At 39.2% G+C, this 18,785-nt stretch overlaps 1 protein-coding gene across 2 annotated transcripts in view; it reads right to left on the minus strand.

Moving 5' to 3' along the window:
* The window catches only part of CHN1 (chimerin 1), a 151,115-nt gene that overhangs the window by 50,485 nt on the left and 81,845 nt on the right, over positions 1-18,785 (minus strand). The gene's annotated exons all lie outside the window — the stretch shown is intronic.

An 18,785-nucleotide genomic window follows, 5' to 3' on the forward strand; every position in this document is an offset into this window, starting at 1 on the left:
AAACAAAACAAAAAAACCCCCACAGTGGGAAGACAATGAGCAATGACTGAGTCATGCCTCATTACAAAATGGAATATATTGTTACCTATTGAAAGCAAAAAAAAAAAAAGTAACACACAGCAACCAGGTTTTAAAAAGAATGTACCACTGCCAGGTAAATGCTTTCCATATCCTTCTTTGTGCATAATTATAGACTGAGGTTAGTTAACTAAAACCAAATTTTACTGAAGATGAGAAAAAGCTGACAAATATTTTGATAAAAGAGGAGTTTAACTAGGTATCATACTATTTTCACGTAAAACAAGGAGCATGCATATAATATTGTTAGCACCCTGAAGTGGTGAGTTTTGTCTCCTTACTATGAGTGCTTCTGCTGTTGGTCTACACTTAAATAGATCTAACCATATGTTTATCCTTAGTCTCAACATTCATTATTCAAAGAACCTGAGGCCAGGCCACAATGGGATGTAGTGTAACTGTGCTTATAGGAAGGACCCTTGGATGTTTGCTGATGTAGAACTGGGGGTGCTCATGGATTGGAAGAATTAATATTGTTAAAATGCCCATACTACCCAAAGCAATCTATAGATTCAATGCAATCCCTATCAAAATACCAATGGCATTTTTCACAGAACTAGAACAATTAATCCTAATATTTATATGGAACTACAAAAGACCCTGAATAGCTAAAGCAATCTTGAGAAAAAAGAACAAAACTGGAGGTTACATGCTCCCTGATTTCAATCTATACTACAAAGCTATAGTAATCAAAGCTGTATGATACTGATACAAAAACAGGCAAATAGGTTAATGAAATGGAAGAGAGAGTTTAGAAATAAACCCATGCGTATATGGTCAACTAATCTGTAACAAAGGAGGCAAGAATATACAATGGGGAAAAGACAGTCTCTTCAATAAATGGTGCTGGGAAAACTGGACAGATACATGCAAAAAGAAAACGAAATTAGGCCAGGGAAGAACCAAGATGGCAACATAGGTAAACACCTGTACTTGCTGCCTCCCACAACCATATCAAAATTACAACTAAAATACAAAACAACTATCATCCAGAACCGTGGGAAACCTGGCTGAGTGGAAGTACCACAACTAGAGAGGTAAAGATGAAAGCGCATTGAGATTGGTAGGAGGTACAGAGGTGTGGAACGGGCTGGCACCCAGGTGTGCCGCTTTTTTGATGGGGAGGGAGATACAAGATTCCGCTTGCTCTGAGCTCCAGTGCTGGGTGAGACTTTGGGGGACCCAGACACATACGGGGAGAAACTGGACTGTCTGGCATCAGGCAGGAACGCAGGGGCGGCTTTCTTCCGGATGGAGGTGCGCAATGGTCATTGTTCTTGCACCGGGACCTCCCCTGTGCAGGGCTGACTGGCAGCCATTTCTGTTTGCTCTGCCCTGGAGATTCCCTGAGACCCCACCCCACCCAATTTACAACTCCACCCAAGCTGTGTGCAGCGGCTTTTGCATATGAATGGCCTGTCCTTTCCTAGCCTAAAACCTGTCAAACTGCATCTGGGTCAGGGAGCCCCAAAGCTATCTAAAGAAGGCCCAAGGCCAGCAGCCTGCCTTGCCTCCCAGCTGGACCTCGTCTGGGCACTTCCAAATCCCATACAAAGAGGAGGAATCTGCTGATCTTTCTGAAGCTCCTGCTGGGTGGCCCCAGGCAGTGGCTGACTTTGCACCTTCTTTGAGATCCAAGAGCCAGTTTACCCAGTGGTCAGTGTGAGACCATAACCGATTACAACTCTTCACTTCCATAAGTGACACACTCAAGGGGCAGACTCAGTGAGCACCAAAGCCCCACTGCAGCAAGTCCTGCCCCATAAGGGTGTCTCCTGTACAGCAGCTCTTCCACTGTAGACACATCTGGTCCTCACAGTCAATTGGCCTGGAGGTCAATTCCTCCCAGTGATACCAACAGCAATCAAGGCTTAACTACAACAAGACTGTGCACACAGCCCACAAAGGGGTGCACCAAGAGTGTCCACCTCAGGTGACTGGGGAGGCTGAGCCACTGGGCCTATAGGATACCTACTATACAAGACCACTCTATCAACTCAAGGAGACTTAGCAGCTACCCAATACATAGAAACAAACACAGGGAAACAGCCAAAATGCGGAGACAAAGAAATGTGTCAGAAATGGAAGAAAGCAAACTACTGGATATGGAGTTCAAAACACAGTTATAAGGTTACTCAAGAATCTTCTAGAAACCTCAGAGGAACTTAGTGAGACCTTCAAGGATCTTAGAATGCCAAAAAAAATGTAAAAGGATCAGTCAGAAATTAAGCATACACTGACTGAAATAAAGAATAATATACAGAGATCCAACAGTAGAGTAGAGGATCCTAAGAATCAAGTAAAATATTTGAAATACGGGGAAGCAATAAACATCCAACCGGAAAAGCAAAAAGAAAAAAGAATCCAAAAATATGAAGATATTGTAAGGAGCCTCTAGGACAACTTCAAGTGTACCAACATCCGAATTATGGGGGTGCCAGAAGAAGAAAGAGAGCAAGATATTGAAAACCTATTTGAAGAAATAATGACAGAAAACTTCCCCTACCTGGTGAAAGAAATAGACTTACAAGTCCAGGAAGTGCAGAGAACCCCAAACAAGAGGAATCCAAAGAGGACCACACCAAGACACATCATAATTAAAATGTCAAGGGCAAAAGACAAAGAATCTTAAAAGCAGTAAGAGAAAAACAGTTAGTTACCTACAAGGGAGTACCCATATGACTGTCAGCTGATTTCTCAACAGAAATTATGCAGGCAAGAAATATTCAAAGTGATGAATAGCAAGAACTACAACTCTTGCTACAATGAATAGCAACAGTAATCTACAATCAAGATTACTCTACCCAGCAAAGCTATCATTTAGAATTGAAGGTCAGATAAAGAGCTTCACAGACAAGAAAAAGCTAAAGGCATTCATCACCACCAAACCAGTATTATATGAAATGCTGAAGGGTATTCTTTAAGAAGAGGAAGAAGAAGAAAAAGGTAAAGATAAAAAATTATGAACAACAAAGTGACAACAAATACATATCTATCAATAAGTGAATCTAAAAATCAAATGAAGAAAAAATCTGATGAACAGAATAAACTGGTGAATGTAATAGAATCAGGGGCATGGAAATGGAGCGGACTGACAATTCTTGGTGGGGGAGGAGGTGCGGGAAGAGATGGGACAAAGATCTTATATACATGTATGCAATACCTATGGATGTGGACAGTGGGGTGCCGAGAGCCTGGGGTGGGGTGGGAACTGGGTGGAGGGGAGCTATGGGGGGGGAAAAGAGGAACATCTGTAATAATCTGAACAATAAAGATTTAAAAAAGAAAGAAATTAGGCCACTATATACAAATATAAACTCAAAATGGATTAAAGATTTAAATGTAAGACCTGAAATCATAAAACTCCTATTAAAAAAAACACAAAAAAACAGGCAGCAAACTCTTTGACATTGGTCTTAGTGATTTTTAAAATATGTTTTTATTGATTTCAGAGAGGAAGGGAGAGAGAGAGATAGAAACATCAATGATGAGAAAGAATCATTGATCAGCTGCCTCCTGCACGCTCCACACTGGGCAGGCATCGAGCCCACAACCCAGGCATGTGCCCTTGACCAGAACCCTTCAGCCCGCAAGCCAGCAATTTATCCACTGAGCCAAACCACAGCTAGGGCAATGATATTTTTTTAATGTCTCCTCAGGCCAAGGTAACAAAAACAAAAATAAATGACACTACATCTGACTAAAAAGCTATTATACAGTGAAAGAAACCATCAACAGAATGAAAAGGCAACCTACTGAATGGGAGAAGATATTTGCAAATGATATCTGTTATGGGTTTAATATCTAAAATATATTTAAAATCTATAAAATTCAATATAAAAAAACTAATTCCATTAAAAATGGGCAGAGGACCTGAATAGATATTTAAAGACAAACAGATGGCCAACAGACACATGAAAAGATGTTCAATAGGAAACAGCAATCAACAGGAAAATGCAAATCAAAACCACAATGAGATATCACCTCACACCTGTCAAAATGGCTGTTATCAAAAGACAACAAACAAGTGTTTGCAAGGATGTGGAGAACATCCTTGTGCACTGTTGGGATTGTAAACCAGTGCAACCACTACAGAAAACAGTATGTAATTTCCCAAAACATTAGAAATAAGACTATGTTCCACCCAGCAATTCTACTTCTGGGTAGTTATCTGAAGAAAATGAAAACAATAATTAAAAAGACAATATGTTCCCCTATGTTCATTGCAGCATTGTTTAAAATAGCCAAGCTCTGGAAGCAACCTACGTATCTACTGATAGATAAATGGATAAAGATGATTGGGGATGGGGGTGGTAAGGAAATAGGGTGTCCCCCCAAAAAATATATACACACTTTAACAGCTGACAGCTCAACTGATGTTTCTTTCTTTTCAGATTTAACCCACTGCAATTAATAATTACTGTAATAATTATTCAAAGTGTGTATATACATTTTTGGGACACCCATATGTATATGTATGATGGAATATTGCTCAACCATAAAAAAGAATTCATTTTGCCATTTGCGACAACATGGATGGACTTAAAGAGTATTATGTTAAATGAAATAAGTTAAACAGACAAGACAAATACTGTATGATTTCACTTATATGTGCGATCTAAAAAAACAAAAAACAAATGAACAAGTCAAAACAGAAACAAAGTCATAGATACAGAGAAGAAACTGATGGTTGCCAAAGGGGAGGGTGGTGAGATGATGGGCAGAAAAGGGGCAGGGGATTAAGAAGTACAAACTTCCAGGTATAAAATATCATGAGGATATAATGTACAGCATAAGGAATATAGGCAATAACAAGTATGGTGACAGATGGTTACTAGATGCATGTGGTGATCACTTCATAAGGTACTAGTATATAAATGTTGAATCACTGTTGTATATCTGAAACTAATATAAAATTGTATGTCAAGTATAATTAAAAATAAATTAAAACTAAATCATTAAAAAGTTTTTTTGAAATAATTTTTTTAATAAAGAAAGTGGGAGTAGCTGGGTAATAGACACAAAGCCACCTCCATTTAATAAAAAAAATCTATACTAAGGTGCTACAAGAAGCTTGTTTTCTCATACTGGATCCCTAACCATCTCCCATCTGTTTCCTCATACTATGTAATTAAATTTAACCCATTATGATTCTAATAATCACTGTATTTAGAGAAGCTAAAACTCTACATTTATATGAATTCAGTCCATTTGCTTAGTGCAAACAATTTACCTCAAATTTCATAATCTGTAGAAGTTATGTGCCCAATGCAGATTCTCATTTAATTAGGGCATAAAATGGTCCTTAAACCATGCCAAATACTGGATATATTGAATAAATTATTTTCTCAACATCCCCCCAATTTTTTTATTTACTTGAGTCTATATAGTCCCTTCTTTTAAAATGGTTTGTTCTATTAAAAACAGTTCTAAATAACTAAAGGCAGAGATTAATATTTATATCTACAGATATTTCATTTCCATAAATTTATACTCTTATATGATTAATAAGAGACAAAAAGTGCTCCCGTTCCAAGAGGAAATACAATGGAAACATTTTTCCTTGCCTAACCTAAATTACTCTTCAGCTTAGACCTGGATGCTCATGTGATGACTAAAAATATAAAGGCCAACCGATTCTCCGGTCATGTACAACCTAAAGGGGAGTTACCTGATTCCCAGTAGGCACCAGATAAAAACAGACTCCAAAGGCAATTTTAACAGTAATTTTTTCCCCACAGTGTTTAACACAATGTTTAAGCTACTAAGCTAAAGAAAACAATCATTCATATGATCCAGGTAGCTTTCTTTTTCTTTTTTTTCTGAGTATTTCTGATCTAGGGCCCAGTATTTCAGCTGTAAGAAACTAAAAGCACACAAATATTAGTGGTAGTCATCCAGAAAATTCATGGTGGGTAAAAGTGAACATTTGTCATTGAGAGGCAAAGTCTGTTGTAGGTTCTGCCGAGTCACACTGTCCTTCCTGAACACTTTTTCTACCTAATCAAGAAAAACTGGATTAACTACAACTTGGGCAGCTACCTAGGGTAGGTAAGGAAATAAAGAGCAACTTCAGTAAAAAGCGCTTGGCTACCCTCAAATGGCTGGGGTTTGGTCACCATTATGCCTTCAATAACTGCAAGTGCATTTCTGCATTAATTTTGCTGAAGAGCTCTCAAGTCGTAAGAGCCACTAACTCTAAAATTCAGAACCAACATTAATGTTCTGCTGTTCCAGACAAATGTATACCACTCATCCATATATATATATATGTATTAGAGTTATAGTACATTTTAATTATGGTTATCATTTGATTATTAAGTACTTATGACCCAGGCACCCAGTTAAACACTTTACATGTAGAATTCCATTAAGTCCACAGAAAATGCCTCTGAGGTATATATTTTATCCTCATTTTATAGTTGAAAGAACCGAGGCCTATGGAAGTTAACTTCCCAAAACTGCATAGCTAGTAGGCAGTGGACAAGAGCTGAGCTCTTCAACACTATGCTATCTCCAAATGAGGAACCTGGAGTTTGAGGGTAGTTGTTTTCTTCTCTCTGTTCTATTCAAGGTGATTTCTCTAGTTATTTTCTTTTCAGTTTTGAAGAGTAGCAATGGATGGTAAACCAGAGCAAACAACAAGTAACAGTGGATAGTAAGAAAAGTGATTGTAACTAAGATCTCTAGATCTCAGGTTTAGCACACAGTACATGCAGTAGACAATATAGCCCTCTAAGCTCCATTCAAATACTCCCTCCTCCATGAAGCCTTTGATGACTTGTACCAATTAGATGGATCTTGCCCATCAGTGAACCTCAGAGCCCTTCACTTGTACATTTATTATGAGACATCACACCCTACCTCATATCACAGTGAAACTGTGTAGCTAGCTATCTATACTAATAGAGGAATATGCAAATTGTCCAGGATGCCGTCACAGTAACAGTAACGACCAAACAGCAGGCTACATGGGCCGACAAGGCCGGCAGGGTGGTTAGTGAGAGACGACCAAACAACTGAACAGGAGGCTGCGTGGGGCGACCAGGCTGGTGTGTGTGTGTGTGTGTGGGGGGGGGGGACAGCTGGGAGCAACCAGGCTGGTAGGGGGGGCAGTAAGGGGCAATCAGGCTGGTGGGGGTGGCAGTTAGGGGTGACCAGGCCAGCAGGGGGGCAGTTGGGGGTGACCAGGCCAGCAGGGGGGGGGCAGTAAGGGGTGACCAGGTCAGCATGGGGGCAGTTAGGAACGATCAGGCTGGCAGACAGAAGTGGTTAGGGGTGATCAGGCTGGCAGGGGGGGGGGGCAGTTAGGGGCGATCAGGCAGGCAGGCATGTGAGCAGTTAGGAGCCAGCGGTCCCAGATTGCGAGAGGGATGTCCAACTGCCAGTTTAGGGCCGATCCCTGGGATCAGGCCTAAATCAGCAGTCCGACATCCCCCAAGGGGTCCTGGATTGGAGAGAGTGCAGGCTGGGCTGTGGGGGACCCCCACCCCCCGTGCACAAATTTCATGCACTGGACATCTAGTTTATATAGAATTGGGTCTTATATATCTTAAATATAAACCTTGAATCTTGCACAGTAGCTGGCACAAATAAAGGTTTAATACATACTTGGTTAAAAGAATAAGACCAAATGAAGGCAGCTATTTTATTGGGGGGCAGTGTGTTTTTATAATAATAAAAAAGATGGGACTTGAAATCAGACATATTGATGTTTGAATCCTGACCTTGGGAGATTTGCTTGGTGTCCTGGTTACCTCATCTACATATTATGAATAATAATACCTACCCAGAAGGTTACTGGACAGTTTAAAGGGAATGACACATAACAGAGGAAAATACCGTAGGAAGACAGTGAGCACACACTAAATGATAGCATTACAGGGGTGCCATACCAAATATCAGTGGCAGGGTATGCTGTGTAGTGTTAAAACAGGTTTCTGCCCTCCAAGAGTTTGTAGAACAATCTGCTTTTGGTCTACACCATACAAACATGATTAGAAACTCCTGCCCTACCTTTTATATTATGTTCCCTACCAAATTTCTCAGATTCTAGTTCTAATCTTACCTTTTTTTGTTTGTTTGTTTTTTAAATATATTATATTGATTTTTTACAGAGAGGAAGAGAGAGGGATAGAGTTAGAAACACCATGAGAGAGAAACGTAGATCAGCTGCCTCCTGCACACCTCCTACTGGGGATGTGCCTGCAACCAAGGTACATGCCCTTGACTGGAATCCAACCTGGGACCCTTCAGTCCCCAGGCCGACGCTCTATCCACTGAGCCAAACCAGTCAAGGCTCTAATCTTACCTTTTAAAAGGCATATAATGACATGTATGTTAGTTGAGGGAGCTGGGTGGAGGGGGGGGGGCGGTGCGGAAAGTGGAAAGGAAAGGAGACTATCTTTGTTAAGAGTCCAGGAACAATGTCTGATGCTTCATATTGTTGTCCTACTTAATAGTCACAACAATTCTGGGACTACGTTGTATAATGGACATTTTATAGATGATGAAACACAAAGTGACTTGCTCAAGGTCATTGTCAGGAAGAGGCGTCTGTGATCTGAATTCCTATTTTTTGTTGTTGTTTTATCTGCAAAGCCTGGAAGCTGTTTCTGCTACCCTTTAATGAGTAGGAGATAAAACGAAGATGTTTGGGGATATAGCCCCTCAGATTCTGGTTCTATAAAATAGAAAGAAATGGCTAAACTGGGTGGGGGCAGGCACATATCCCACAAAATCATTCTTGCTGGAAACACCATCAGTATTTAGCTTTTTATTTTGACTGGGAATCTTTGGCCTGTCTTAGACCCAACTTTGGCAATCCTTGATACTGACATGGCTCCTGTATGTTCACCTCAATGACAAAGAAACAGAAGCTCAGAGAGATTAAGTGCCTTGTTCAAAGTCACCTAACTACTATGTGGTGAGAACAGGATTTGACCCCCAGGCTACGTGACTTCAAGTTCTGTGTCTTTCCTCTAGACCATTGGTCGGCAAACCACGGCTTGTGAGCCACATGCGGCTCTTTGGCGCCTTGAGTGTTCTAACACCACTTCTTCAAAATAGACTCGCCCAGGCTGAAAACCGACTTCTGCATATGGGCCACGAAGTTTCAATCACACTGTACATGCGCGCCCGCATGTGGTCTTTTGTCGAAGAGCCACACTCAAAGGGCCAAAGAGCCGCATGTGGCTCACGAGCCGCGGTTTGCCGACCACTGCTCTAGACTATCCTGCCTCACACTATCTATTGTCAACATACAATATTAAAGGCTATCATGTGAATAAATTTCTGGATCATTTATATCCTAGCAAACCACCTCTAAACCCCCCCCCCCCACCTTCAGATCACTAGCTATTTTAGTACTGCTTACGTCTGAATTTACAGTATCTACCAGATTCATCATTTAATCAAAAATTTCCAAATCCATTTAAAGTCAAACATTAGAGACTTCTACACAGAACTCTATAAATTCCTTAAATTATATGGGGATAAGTAACTTTTTATGTTGCACAGGAAGCTCTTACATCTTGCCAGGGGTCTAAATTTTTATGCTACTGGCATCAGTCACCTCGTAATTCCTAACTCAATCTTCATTACATCGCTCCTCTATTATTAACTTAATATCCATCTAAACAGATAACAATAAGGAACATTAAGGCATTCATTTCAGTGCAGAATAAATTTAAATTACACTACAGACACTACCAAACTCTGCACAGGTTAACATGTCCCCTTATAAACATAAGACATTTGAAAACAATGCAAACAAAAAATGTACAGCCCTGCATTCCTGTTCTCTCAAGAAACAACAGAAATGATCCAGTTCTCCAAGGGACAGTTTTGAGGGAGCTTTGTGCCCTCTGCACAAGAAAATCAGGCTCAGAGAGGGGGGTGAGGTGGCTGGCACACAGCCTGGTTTCCGAGCCTGCTTCTGACTGATACCAGCCAAGCCAGTGAACTTTCCTAAGTCCCAGCTGGACCAAATGAATTCATGGTCTTCTCCATTTCTAAGAGAAATTCAAAAAGAAAAAGAAAGCTGTCAAGATTGGTGTGCTTACGTGGGAAAGGCCATCGTGGCCATCTCCAGTCAGTCCCCACAAGGTAGCTCTGGCTAATTTACTGTGTATGGACTTCTGTCTAGTGCTCAGTCTAGTAGGCTCAGAAACTGACTTTGTCAGCCCAAGGAGATCACATCTATTTCTCAAAGGGAGACTGGCATTATAACACCAAGATCATAAAACTGAGAGGTAAAAGGAGAATGAAGGTTGCCTAGTTTATACTGAGATGTAAGATATAAAGTGGATGACCATCATTTTCTTTTTTGGTAGCACACCTACACTGGAAAAAAAACCCATTAGGAAGAATGGAATCAGAACAAGTGGAGTGGGTTTGAGGAACTGATTAGTTAATGCACAGAGATCAGACACCTGCTGAATCCTCTACAATCAGTATGGCCTTGCTAATGATCTCTAGTATTCGAATGTCCATTTAAGTCAGTGCTTACTTAGATGCGCATAAGCAACTTCTACATCTTCAAGTCTCCGTTTCCAGGTGTCTCCTTACTATGATTTTTCGCATCTCTGTTCAAATATCTTAGGTAGTGATCTTAAAATTAATTCATAAGATAGTCTTATTTTTTTTTACAAGTTCTTAAAGAATACTAGATTATGGTCCCAATGTACTGATAACAGTTTATATAATGAGATATAATAAAATAAATGGTAGATGTTTTCCTCTCTCAAATTATGTAACCACAAGTTAATACATACATGTAATATATATAAAGATACATAAGAGTAAATTAAAGTATTCTAGTCTAACACTCGCCAGTTTTGGGCCACTGGCAGTGATGATTGTATGGTGGTGATAACATTTTTTCTTAGTTCTTCCTAATGAAAAGCTGAAATTGGCCTCCAGGGGAATTTCTCATTTTTACCCCCTAACTAAACTTGAGGGGATCTGTATAGAAATGTGTCATTAACATTTTGGCTTTTATTTTACCCAAAGTTTTCTTACCTATTACCTGTGACAATAAAGAAACATTATTGTGCTGCACCAATATATGAGATAAAATTAAAGAAGCTCTAATACTTTATCAACAATTAGGGACTTAAAATCTAGTATAAAACTCTTGCATCATAAATGTTTTCACTTTTTCAAAAAGCCTTGAGCTGTAATATATATATGGACTACAACTAAAAAGCAGACTCAGATTGGCATTAGGAGGAGTATTTTCAGATTTTAAACTGCCACATGAGGTTATTCAAGTCACTGCAGCCCAGTGAACATTTTACAATCACCAATCTAACAGAAGCACAACAGTGTGTCATAATAAAAGCGAGGGCCTATATTTTTAGTTTTTGTTAGTGACTTCTGTTTATTAGGCTGAGATGAAATCTATGTGATTTGGATTTTTATAAGAACCTGTTACTGACTTTCTTGATGTAAGTTATAAAAGCTTACTTCCTATATGTGTAGTTTAATTAGAATATTCCAATTGTAATTTATTTTAATATTCATTTTTTAAGTCTCAAGATAACTTTTGGCTAATGGTATGAAGTATACCTGTGAAGTTCATACTTTTGAAAATCTATTTCTTTACTTGAAAATGCCAATAATGGCCTCAAATAAAAGACTTAACGTGTATAACAACTACCTCGAGAAGTGTAAGCCTGAGCATAATTCACAGATGTGTTGATAGTTCACCTCACTGCTAGACATTAACTTGTCTTTCCTTTGTAATGATGCTGCTATACAGCATGGTTTACATCAAGATAATGAAAACAAAAATAACCGCATCTGGGCATTTTCTAAAATAAACTTTATATAACATGTCCATAGTATTTCATTTCATGAAATTTCTGTTAGTTCAAAGGATCTTAATGAAATTAAGAGAAAACATTAATAACCCCCAACTTGAATGCTCTCCTTCACATATAAGATGATTAGATTCACATATATACTGTGTCCCATATGGAACTCAACATCTGAAGAGCAATTTGAGGCATCCGGACCAGGCCCACAGATAAATAGAACATTAGAAAACAAGACACAAAAAGGCAGGCTGCAATCAACTTCCTATAGGAGGAAGAAGAAAAGATGAAAGGATAATTCAGTGACATTTTAATATATTGAGGGGTTCACCCTGTTTTCCTCCTCCACAAAGGGTAGGTTAATGGGAGATGATTTACAGACCTTACATTGATAAAGTCAAATGTTATTTAAGGTTATCAGGCCAGCTTAGGCTAGTGTTTTACTACCCTTTCCACCAAAATGTTCCCAAGAACAACCAAATGTGAATAGGGTGTGAGGGATCTGGGGTAGCTCTCTAAGCTCTCCATAATGCAACCATATAAAATGTTTAATACAAAAAATGTGTCAATTAATTACCACTGAGTACAACTGGTGCTCTAGGAAGATGTGCCATATTATCTTTAGATTTAGCATATCCCTGCTGAGCAGCTGGAAATGCATACTCTTAGATTCCAGAGAGCGGGCATGGGTGAGGCACACTTAGAGCCCTACCAGCAGTAGGCCAGATTCTATCACCAGGTTGCACAGCAAGAAGTAATCCGTAAATTAACTGCCTTAATAATACTGTTCTAGACCTACTTCACCAGAACCTTACTGTATTCTTCTTCCTATTTAGCTAAAAGAACAATAAAAAACCAGGCCCACCTCTTACACTGCCCCCAAATCGGTACCACTTATGCAGAATTTTAGATTCTACAAAGCTCTTTGTCACACAGTAACCCCCCATTCCTGTTTTCAGAAAGAAGATTCAGCGACGTTAAGGCATTTGCTCAGGAAAAGATAAATTGGTAAGCAAAGGAGTCATGATGGAAACACAGGCCCCCTGACTTCAAATCCTATCCTCTATCCATTCCTCTGTGCTTCCCTGGATTTGGCATATGAACACTCAACATGTGACAAGACTGACTCTTGCCTTATGTAAGAACCAGGGCCACAAAGACCCAGATCCATCACCCAGCAGAAACATTTACAGCTGAAAATGACCACCCCCAATTAAGTTCTAAGTCTGACAAATTGTTTACAACATACAAAGAAGTCAAGTCACCTTTAGTAATTAATTTCTGGCATTTTCAAAAGCCTTTTTCCTTGCTTTGATGGTGGTAGGTAAAGTGATAGGTTGCTCATACTTAGATACAGGCAGACCCTTTGTCACCGTCTATCAGAGCTTTAAAGAGAGTTACTGAGCTGCCTGCCTTGTTGGTTTTTGTTTTTGTGCTGGCTTTCCCTGTTCTTTAAATAAAAACAAATAAACAAAACTACCCTCCAAACCAATGAATTGAGAGAGTAGTCTCTTGAGCAACGACTTAGGCTGTCTTCAGAAATAGGTAATTAAGCTTTCCTTTAAAATTCACCAAACAGACATACATAATTTACAAGGCAGAAAGCCATTCCAATCTCATGGGTAAACAATTAACTAAGTATTATACTTACAACAGATATTCCAGAATGGCCAATGCAGGAGAATTACATAATTAGGATATATTTTATCTTTATTTTTTTAATATATATTTTTATTGATTTCAGGGGGAGAGAGAGAGAGAAACATCAATGATGAGAGAGAATCATTGATCAGCACGCCCCACACTGGGGATCGAGCCCACAACCCAGGCATGTACCCTGACCGGGAATCAAACCCTGACCTCCTGGATCATAGGTTGATGCTCAACCACTGAGCAATGCCAGCTGGGCTACATTTTATCTTTAAAGTAATATAGTACAAAAAATAAGGATTTTGGGTTTTGGACATGTGGCCTGAGAAAGTGTAAATAATCACAAATTTCATTAAATGAAAATAGAGAAGTGGTCAAAGTATAAACAGATACTCCTTGACTTACAATGGGGTTACATCCTGATAAACCCATGGTAAACTGAAAATATTATGTTGAAATGCATTTAGCATACATAATTTAGCCTACCTTAAACTTACTCAGAACACTTACATTAGACTATAGTTGGGCAAAATAATATAACACAAAGCCTATTTTATAAGAAAGTGTTGACTATCTCATGTAATTTATTGAATACTGTACTGAAAGTGAAAAGCAAAATAGTTGAATGGGTATCACTTTTGTACCATCATAAGGTTGAAAAATTGGTAAGTCGAATCATAGTAAGTTGGGGACTATCTGTATATACAGTACAAGGCTCTCCTAAATAGTTTTCATTCAATAAATTGTTTATTTAGTGTCTACCATGTTCCAGGCATTAGTGAAACTGTGACAAATAGCAGATAATAGAGCCCTATGCTATTTTCACAAGGATCAGATATTAAACAAATACACACACACACACTTAATGAATTAATTATATTTGGGATATGTATTAGATGGGTAATGTATTTTTTCCATCCTATTTTAATTCTAATAGTCTCATTTTCTAACAAAGGTTAAATTTATTCATGAAATCTATGTCCATGCCCTCCTTCCTAGCACTTCCTCCTCTCATGGTCCTACTGAGACTATAACTGGTGACTTCTGTACATCTCTCCATCCCAGCTCTCTCTCTTCTTCGAATACTTCAGAAGTCTTCAAAATGCCCAAACCACAGGTAGTGTGCTGACCACTGTATAGAGTTCTTTTATCAGAAACAATGCAGAAGGGAACTGCTGATGATAAGCCTTTCTCCTCAATCTGCTTAACCACCCCTTCCATAAAGATTTAAAATAATTTTAAAAATTTAAAGTTCAGTGTTACCTATAGTTAAGTGGTTAAAAGACTATCTGTTAAAGAATATCAGCTCTACTTACTAGTTATGGAGTCTTAGAAAAAGTCTCAGTTTCTTCATCTGTAAATTAGAATAATGACAGTACCTACCTCAAAGGGTGGTTGGAAGGATAGGATGAGATAACGTACGTAGAATGTCTGAAATGTATATAAGCATATATTTTCAATACTTAGCATGCACAGAGCTCTCAAAGATAAGTGGTGGTGATGATACTGATACTACTGTCATTAGCATATCGGTTTTACCACCCAGCACGAAGTAGGTGCTGAATCTTGCAAGAATGAGCACACCAATCCATAGAATATATGTAAGCCTCACTGAATTCTTCACACATAGATGAATGCCTTTCTGAATGATTCCACCCTCCTGCCCTAAAAATACTATCAGGATAGATGTAATGCAAAGGAAATGGCCATCTATATATATAAAAACCTCAGCGACCGTTACAACGGAACAACCAGAATGATCGCCGATGGGGCCTGCCAGCTACCCTCCTGGCAGGCGCCGATTGCCTGATTGGGACCGAGCCCCCAGGTTGGGATGGGGAACTGGGGGTGGGTGGCAGTGGGCACAGTCCCTTTCCCAGTGGAGCTGAGGGCCAGCTCCCTCCTCGGGCAGCGGCCAACCTCCTGGGTCCCTCCCCCATGCCTCCGCTGGCCAGCAGGCCCCAATCGCCCGGGCTGGGATGGGGAACTGATGGTGGGCGGCAGTGGACAAGGGCAATGAGGGGAGGAGGAGGGGAAACACACAGTGGCATGTGCAGGCGGCGAGGGAAGGAGGAGGCGGGGAAGCAGGAAACCTGATCGGCCCTGATCACCGGCCAGGCCTAGGGACCCCACCCGTGCATGAGTTTCGTGCACTGGTCCTCTAGTTTTCTTAGAATGGCTATTCTTTAAAGTATCCTATAACTTGGTTTTTACAAAGTAATGGCTGGCCAGAGGTGCAAGGAAGAAGGGCATTTTAAATAGTTCCCTCATTTAATAGCCAAAATGTATGCAGATATGAACTGAAAACATGTTAGCGAGAAAAACTGTGATAACATCGGTATGTTAGCAACACAGTTGACTAAAGGATGAGACTGATTTGAAAACGTTTGTTCTGTTAAGAGAACCAGTGCCTCCTGAAAGACCAAGGGTGCCTGGGCTTCATAAACTGCAATTTTGCTTCTAAAGATTGTTGAATCATTGTGCTTTAAACTCGTACACAGGACCAAAACAATTATTATTGGAGGAATAGTGCAAAGTGCCATGAAAGTTTATGGATGAATAAAAATAATCTGTAATGGTGGTTGCAAGAAAATGTTAGAAGAAAGGAAATTTTGGCTGTATCCACCATTAGTAAACCTAGTTTCAAGTTCGATGATTTTTCTTCCTAAGAACTGCAACCCATAACTTGTTATAAAATTGCAAGATAAAATTATTTTCAAATGCATGTCTTAATAAGGAAGACATTAAAATAAGAAGCTTGATGTTAAAAAAATAACTTGCCTAAAATATCTCCTCTTGCAGGATCAGCTGCAGTTTTTTAAGTGGATGCTTTCATTATGTTTTTCTCTGTTAGAAATATCAAACCATGGCATCAGTTGAATAATGTTTCTTCGTTGTTTCCATTCTTAAAATAACCCATTCTTTGGGACACAAAATATAGAATTTAATGCATTATTTTACACCAATGGTACTGATTTTAATAAATGATAGCTTACTAAATTAGCTACTATAGGTCACATATTTCGGTAATTTTTTCTCCCTCTGTCTCCTGTTTTTTTTCTGCTTAAGTTAAATTTAGAGTTTTACACCCCCACATTGAAAACTCTCCAAAAGAGAAAGAGCCTCATACCAAATGATGTAAAAGGTATCTGGGTTTCTTTTAGGGACAGTTTTCTTGAGGAAAAATATTGAGTTGCTAGATGAGCTAGGTGCTTTTTTCCACAGAATATCATTTTTTACTTGGAAAAACGACTAACATAAATTTTGGTTATTCAAACTTGGCATTTGCTCAAAAATGAACAAAGTGAGCCTGCCATCTCATGGAAAACTACTTCGAGTCAATGATAAAATTCAAATTTTCAAGTGAAAATAAGAAGTTTGGACATGCTGTATCTGCCACTTTGAACCTAAAAGCTTTCCAGTCCTTATATTACTTTTCTGATGACATCAAATGATATTAACAAGTGTGATCTTTTTTTTATATCTTATAAAGAAATGTGTCCATGTTTGAAGACCTACATAACGCAGTGAACCAATATTTTCCAAATGACCAAAGCATGATGTTACAGAACCATGAACAGTTGAAAGATTCATTCAGGGTTCAAAATAGACCAGTGGACTAAGTGTAACAGAATAAGAAATGCTTATTGATAGGGTTTCAGATTCCACATTGCAAGTAACCTTCAGGAAACTGCCACTTACCCAGTTTTTGTGTGATATCAAAGAAGAATATACAGTTATCTGAAAATGTTATTAAAATACTCCTCTCTTGCCCTAACCGGTTTGGCTCAATGGATAGAGCATCAGCCTGCAAACTCAAGGGTCCCAGGTTCGATTCCGGTCAAGGGCATGTACCTCGGTTGCGGGCACATCCCCAATAGGGGGTATACAGGAGGCAGCTGATTGATGTTTCTCTCTCATCAATGTTTCTAACTCTCTCTCCCTCTCCCTTCCTCACGGTAAAAAATCAATAAAATATATTAAAAAATACTCCTCTCTTTCCAAAAGCATATTTATATGAGGTCAAATTTTCTTCACATACTTCAAATTAACATGTAACCACAGATCAAATGCAGACACACTTAGGATAATTGAATTGTTTTCATAGTAGTAAGACATACATTAAAGAGATTTACAGAAATGTGAAAAATGCCACTCTTCTAACTAAATTTGTTTCATAAAACATTATAATAGCACTAGAGGCCCGGTGCACAAATTCATGCACCAGTGGGGTCCCTCAGCCTGGCCTGCAGGATTAGGCCGAAACTGGCTCTTGACATCCCCCGAGGAACCCGTATTGTGAGAGGGTGCAGGCCAGGCAGAGGGACCCCACTGGTGCATGATCAGGACCAGGGAGGGATGTGGGAGGTTGGCCAGCCGGAGAGGGACCGCGGGAGGGCTCCAGGGTGTGTCCGGCCCGTCTCGCTCAGTCCCAATCAGCCAGACCCCAGCATCAAGCTAACCTACTGGTTGGAGCGTCTGCCCCTGGTGGTCAGTGCACGTCATAGCGAGTGGTTGAGTGACCTTAGCATATCATTAGCATATTAAGCTTTGATTGGTTGACTGGCCAACCAGACAGCCGGACACTTGGCATACTAGGCTTTTATTATATAGGATTATTCTTAAGATACTAACATGTAATGGTTTTATAATTTTTTAAATGAATTAACAGATACTTTTAAAAATCTGTTCTAATTTCCAATATAGTATCAATAGATATAACCCACATAAGTAAAAGCTCTTTGAGGTCTTCAAATATTTTTTAATTGTTAAGGGGTTCTGAGTCCAAAAAGTTTGAGAATCACTAATCCATTAATTGTAACATTTACTGTGCAACAGCCCTCCCCTTCTCTCTCCCCCGACACACACACATATATAAAAAGGCAAATATATTAATCTATGTCTGGGCCTCATGCTGATTCCACTGAATCAAATTTCTGCAGGTGTCTCTCCTAAACATAAAACTTCACTGGTGAGAACACTGATCCAATTTGGCTCTTTAATCAAAAAGTATTTATGACTGCCTATTTTAGAATGTCCACAAAGTTTATTTACATTAAGTTACTGTTTTCATTTTCTTCATTATTTTATTTTTCAAACGTACTACCATTAGCAATATCTTTTTTCTTTTGTTGCTATAAATGCAAATCCTTATTCATGTTATTGGTTTCCCGGCTTCTGAGAGACACTATGGAAAATGATAAACTGTCAAACTGTATTAAATCACTGAAAGGGTTT

Source organism: Eptesicus fuscus, chromosome 11 (genome assembly GCF_027574615.1).
Source record: "Eptesicus fuscus isolate TK198812 chromosome 11, DD_ASM_mEF_20220401, whole genome shotgun sequence".
Taxonomy (NCBI): domain Eukaryota; kingdom Metazoa; phylum Chordata; class Mammalia; order Chiroptera; family Vespertilionidae; genus Eptesicus; species Eptesicus fuscus.